At 42.6% G+C, this 6,352-nt stretch overlaps 1 long non-coding RNA gene across 3 annotated transcripts; it reads left to right on the forward strand.

The window, feature by feature from the left end:
* Positions 1-1,089: 1,089 nt before the first annotated feature.
* On the forward strand, positions 1,090-6,014 carry LOC123044355 (uncharacterized). Of its 3 annotated transcripts, XR_006420022.1 has the most exons (8): positions 1,090-1,525; positions 1,635-1,720; positions 2,204-2,296; positions 2,371-2,412; positions 2,664-2,817; positions 4,272-4,386; positions 4,509-4,628; positions 5,184-6,014. It is a non-coding gene; the product is annotated as an uncharacterized lncRNA (long non-coding RNA). The 3 variants fall into 3 exon arrangements; XR_006420021.1 differs by having other exon boundaries at positions 4,272-4,628; XR_006420023.1 differs by lacking the exon at positions 2,204-2,296 and having other exon boundaries at positions 4,272-4,628.
* Positions 6,015-6,352: the final 338 nt, after the last annotated feature.

The following is a 6,352-nucleotide window of genomic DNA, read 5'->3' on the forward strand; positions in this document are numbered from 1 at the left end:
AGTTTATCAGATGATATTTACGCACACCTTCTTTTTCTTGCCAGATCAACCAAGTCTGGGAGAAAAATCAAATCTTTTACCTACACCAGTTGGTAATCTAAAAAAGGAGCATGTGGCTAGGAATGTTACTCATGCAAGTTGCTACAAGAATTAGCCTACCCCCAGATAGGAAGCAAGCTCCTCTGCGATGTAGCTGCTTTTCTTTCAAATTTCTCCTTTCCAGTTTTTCAATCCTTATTACCAAGACTCTTATGATGCAAAGGAAGACCGAGATAACCAAAAGGAAAGTACCCAATAGCATAAGTAAAAATCTGAGCATGGTACCTCAATTTGGTTTTTCCCCACCAAAACAGCAAACCTCGCTTTTTAGAAAATTAATCTTTAGTCTAGTCAAATGCTGGAACCCACACAAATTAATCTTTGAGGGTGCAACTTTATATAAGTGTAGTCAAGAAATATTGATGTCACTGAAACGATGAACAACAATGGACATTCCTCTGGAGCTGCCGCTGCCATTTTTATGATAGTTATCACATTGCATGTGAAATCCCATGTGTACATTTTATGCACATTTCTAAAGAAGCGAATTGTGTGTTTCATGAGTTAGTCAGCTTGGCTAAGCATAAGGTATGCAGTGTGTGGATGGAAGATCACTAATGAAATATTAGTGATTTAAATGTTCTTATATCCAAAAACATGGGACGGATCGAAACCTGAGCGTTCTCAGCGATTAGAGTATTCTGGCCGTCCGATCGGTTTGCTTGATGTGATTCCGGCCGTTGAATCGAGCCGCTCGAAGAACTTGACCGTCCGATCAAAATCTCGTCCCCCTGTAGCATGTTTTATCCCACCTGGCTCGCGCGTTGGTTACTCCTTCCGTCTGATCGGATCTTGCTGACCTGTGGGGTCCCGACAGGTGGGCCGCGTTCGTCAGCGAGCGGGTGCGCGGGTGCGGCCAGGTTCGTCCATTCGCGCGCGCCTGCGGTAAATATCCCGCGCCACCACACATAATAGCATGCCCCTGCTGAGGGTATTTTGGGTATTTCACCTGGTGGGTATATGCATGTCGTTGGGTGGATGGGTGCTTTCTCTCCTTCTGGTCCTCACTTCACCGATTGGGTGAAACCCTAGCCGCCACTCCCCGTCCGGCCTCTCTCCTCCACTCCCCATCGCGCCTCCTCTCCTCCACTCCCCGCAGCCGCCGACGAGCTCTCGTCCCCTCTCTCTTCGCCGAGATGGCCACCACCACTGCTCTCTCCTCGCCATCGTTGGGAGGCGTGTGCAGGCCGTCGCTCGCCTCCCTCCTGCTCCCCATCGGGACAGGGCAGGAGGATGAGCGCCCTCCCTCGCGACCGCCTCAACAAGAAACAGCTGTCGCTGTCGCTGCCAACGAGGACATCTATTGGAACCCGTCCATCCACTCCCACATCTTCATCTTCCCCATCTCCGACGTGGCGGCGGGGGACGAGGGCGGCGAGGCGTGATGAGCATTCTGTCAGCGAAATCCGCCATTGACGGCCTCGAGGTATGCATCCCTCATCCCCTTCCCTTTTTCTTATGGTTTTCGTCATTGTCATCCAGATCTAGTGCGTGTCGTTTGTGCTGAAATTTTGCTCCCATCTGGTTTGCTGAAGGGTGCTGCTGCAGCACGGGGAAGTTCGTCTACTTCCACGGCATAGGTTGTTTGTTGCTGCTGATGTTCCTCTCCTCTGCAGCCAAGGTGCTCTCCACCTCCATCGCTCATCTCCCTTTTCTCTGTATGTATTTGGTGCGTGTTGGATCCCAATATAAAGGTAATTTGAGGCATGCTATAGGTCATTTGTTTTGGGTTGTGACGTAGTCGTTGGATGGTGGATTAGCATAACTATGTCCCTGGGATTTAAATTTTGGATGAACATACTTCAGTGCCTAATAATTTCAGAACCTTTGTGGTGTTGTTGCTTGATCCAGTTCAAGTTTTAAATCAATTGTCATACCTGCAAATAATTTAGGTGTCGATAAAAAGAGCACTACAGTGATCCTCTGGCTATTTGAGTATTACACTTGATACATGAACTAAGTCAACTCAATGTAGCACCTTAATACTTGACATGGCTGTCTGTTTTAGTCTCGCACTGATATTTTACTCTCCTGAAGTATGACTTGCCGTTACAGATATTATTTCTGCTTACTGATAGTTGGGAAAATGTTTTTTTTTCTAAAGTACTAGACGCTATATGACTGATCTGCCAAAGAGCGAACCTATTACTCGTGTCTAATGCATTTTACCAACCAACACGACCGTGCTCCTTCAGAGGTAGGCCCACTTCTTGAAGCCTACTTATTTTTTTTGCTGTTGCTAATCTCCCTTCCTATGGACACCTCTTCCAGATCTGCCGCCACTGCGAAGCCCAGCTCCTGAGTGCTTCAAAGGTGAGCAAGAAAGAAGAGGATGGGTGTGGTGCTTTGGTACTGATATTGCTTTGTACCTGCCCTGACTAGAAAATGTGTGTGTGTGTGTGTGTGAGAGAGAGAGAGAGAGAGAGAGAGCTTTGATGATAGGGTGTATGGTTCATAATCAATTCGCTCTGTAGATGTACCATTACTCATATTTTTAGCCTCCTGCAAGTCATCATTTTGTTAATCATGGTTACTGAAACCTTTCACTTCTTGTCCATATGAAGCAAAAGAAAGTCATGCAGTATGTTGCAATTATATTGTGATGATTGGCATGGAGATGTTGTCGTGTGGCCAATCATCAAGTGAAATGATCGGACGACCAGTAAGCCCAAATCACCGAGGACCACATCACCGCCGCCATGGATGCATCATATCAAGGTCTCCTTCCCCGCCCCCTATTCTTCTTCTTCTCCTTCTCTCTCTCTCTCAATCTCTGATGTGTTTCGATTTGGTAGGCTTGGTTCCCAACCTGATCATGATGCGTGTAGACGCACGCACAAGTTAGGTCTTGTGATTTGTTTCGGGAACAGCTGCTGCTGCTAGCCTTGTAGTTAGCTATGTGTTGTTCGTATGTATGATGTGTAGCAGGTGCTTCAGGAACAACTACAAGCTTTTGTTGTTCTGTACCTTTGGCTGGACAATTGCACTGGTTATGTAGATGACAGGTTGCATGTGCTTTGCACATGACTTATGTACGCTTAAAATCTACAATATATCATTTTGAAGTTCTTGTGTCCTGGTGCACGAAAACCACACATGCCTTTAGACTATGTACGTGAATTGTTTGACTATGGTCACCTGACCACTGCTCCGTAGATGGTTGCTCCTTTTGCCATTAGGCAGAACATCTTTTGTTTTTCTCTACGAACTGCAGGTGCTTGAAATAAGATAACTGGTAGCCAGTTCTTCAATGTGAACAACTGAGACAGATTTGAAACATGTTTTAGACGTTTCAGAGGTGGCATATAGTAGTTCATTGTTCGTGTATATTTTATCGAGACTACAATGAATTTTAAAGCCACTGATTTAGGTTGAGTAAGCAAACCATATAAACGGGAAGAAAGTAAATTATTATTTTAGCAAATCAAACTAAGATTTATTGATCCAGGGATTGTTTATGAGGAGCACCATGTTTGCAGATTCGATATGAATGATTGGTTAGTATATAGACATGGTCATACGGTCTATGGTTTGTGTTCTTTCCCAAGTACAGGTCCGTACAATTACTTGGTGATTTAGAATTTGTCTCAGATCGGGGATGATGTTAAAATATTTTGCACAAACATAAGGCTTGCATTTGTCACATGTAGAAACAAAAGAGTTTCCCATAGGTATGCCATCAACTCTGTCCACAAGTGTAACAATCATTGTTGCATCAGGGGATGAGAAAAATGGATAATGTATACATTCCATCTGTCATGAATATAACCTTAGTATATCTATGTAATTTTTCGCCTGCTAAATAATACATATTTGAGAATAAATAATTTCAGTTTATTCGCTCTTTTCTTTGCCTTACTGGATTTGAATCAGCTATATAGCTACACCGGATCAGTCTATAAACTGAAATCATATATGTTTGTTCTTAAGTCATTAGTCAAGTGTATGTAACTTGTTGGTTGTCCCTTTATGTCATGAGCTAAACTGCTGACTTGGTATCTTCCATTTTGTGAATTAGCGGTGCGCCCAACTGCTGTGAAGTCTGAAAAATGGAAATGGTTGTCCATCAGTTGGGCTCTTTATTTTCTGCTTGGTTTTGTGAAATACAGTTTGATAAGTTGGATCATTCACTTTGGTTTATAACAGTCCTTACTCTTTTTTCTTTTTGGCAGGTGTTTGCCTTACAGTCAAGGTATTTTCCATCCTTATTCTACACAAGCAAACACATTGGTCTGACTAAGAAGTTCAAGGAGAATGACATGGCTTATGCTGGGTCTGCAACATTCAGTTATGTGGCATTCATGTTGACTGAGAAGATCTTTTCTGTTGTTGACATGATTTTGGAGGTTTGGTTCAATTAGAAAGATCAATGCCATGTTCCATCTTACCTAATGTTGTTACTATTGCAGCTTGCAAGGACAGCTTAGTTGACTGCAACCTAGATCAATGTGCATTGGTCTGGAAACAAGAACAACCCTTTAGATTCTCGATATGGTCATTGTGAATAGCGAGGTCGATAGCTATATATTGTGAGTTCTAATTACTTGGTCCTTCCTATTACCATTGAATTGTTTATTGCGTGGCTATTAGCTGAGTAGTGAACCAGGAGTTGAATCATTGTTATAAGAATTAAATAAGTAGGATTGTGGCACGTCCATACTAAGATGTGTAGGGAAAAAGATCGGCCTCGCCTAGGTTATTGTAGTTAGTTGGGTTGTGAACACCTCAAATATCCCAACATCATCTATACTTGACATTTAGTTGGGTTGCTATGTTGCATTGGATGGTTCACTTACCAACGAATTAGATAATATTTATTGTTTATTTCTTATATTCTATAAAAGTGTCTTCTGATGCTCTTAAGCTACACAATCCCATTATTGTCAACTTGTCATGTCATAATACAACAAACTACCTTTTTTTATGATATTACTATACTCATGTATGTTGCTGTCGTCACTACCTCCTCTGATCGAGATCGTCATCGTCCCATCTCTGTGTGTTACGAATATGCTCCTTTATTTTGCAAGAAGAAACTCGATTAAGATTTGTGTGATCAAGTTTATGTGTTGCCTCCTATGCAGTGTCCCTGGCAAGAGGACCGAGTGTGGGCAGGTGGGCATCGGCAAGACGGGTGATACGTCCATTTTGTATCATGCTTTTATATCAATATTTATTACATTGTGGGCTGTTATTATATATTATATCTCAATACTTATGGCCATTTCCTCTTATTTTACAAGGTTTACCATGAAGAGGGGTAATGCCGGCAGCTGGAATTCTTGCTGGAAAATGAGCAAACGTTGGAAACCTATTTTGCACAGCTCCAAAAGTCCTGAAACTCCACGAAACAACTTTTTGGATTTAATAAGAATTTCTGAGCAAAAGAAATAGTCCAGGGGACCCACACCCTGTCCAGGAGACAGGGGGCGCCCCCCTATAGGGCGCGCCCCTTATCTCCTGCCCCTTGGTGGGCTTCCGGCGTTCATCTTCTGCTATATCATCATTTTTACTCTGGAAAAAATTGTGGGCAAGCTTACGGGACGAAATTCCGCCTTCACGAGGTGGAACCTTGGCGGAATCAATCTAGGGCTCTGGCAGAGCTGTTTTATCGGGGACACTTCCCTCCGGGAGGGGGAAATCATCACCAACGTCATTACCAACGATCCTCTCATCGGGAGGGGGTCAATCTTCATCAACATCTTCACCAACATCATTTCCTTTCAAAATCCTAGTTCATCTCTTGTATCCAATCTTGTATTAAAACCACAAATTGGTACCTGTGGGTTGCTAGTAGTGTTGATTACTTCTTGTAGTTGATGCTAATTGGTTTACTTGGTGGAAGATCATATGTTTAGATCCTTTATGCATATTATTACTCCTTTGATTATGAACATGAATATACTTTGTGAGTAGTTACGTTTGTTCCTGAGGACATGGGTGAAGTCTTGCTATTAGTAGTCATGTGAATTTGGTATTGGTTCGATATTTTGATGAGATGTATGTTGTCTTTTCCTCTAGTGGTGTTATGTAAACGTTGACTACATGATACTTCACCATTATTTGGGTCTAGAGGAAGGCATGGGGAAGTAATAAGTAGATGATGAGTTGCTAGAGTGATAGAAGATTAAACCCTAGTTTATGCGTTGCTTCGTTAGGGGTTGATATGGATCCATACGCTTAATGATGTGGTTAGGTTTACCTTAATACTTCTTTTTGTAGTTGCGGATGCTTGCAATAGGGGTTAACCATA

The sequence above is a fragment of the Triticum aestivum genome, chromosome 2B, assembly GCF_018294505.1.
Source record: "Triticum aestivum cultivar Chinese Spring chromosome 2B, IWGSC CS RefSeq v2.1, whole genome shotgun sequence".
Lineage (NCBI taxonomy): Eukaryota > Viridiplantae > Streptophyta > Magnoliopsida > Poales > Poaceae > Triticum > Triticum aestivum.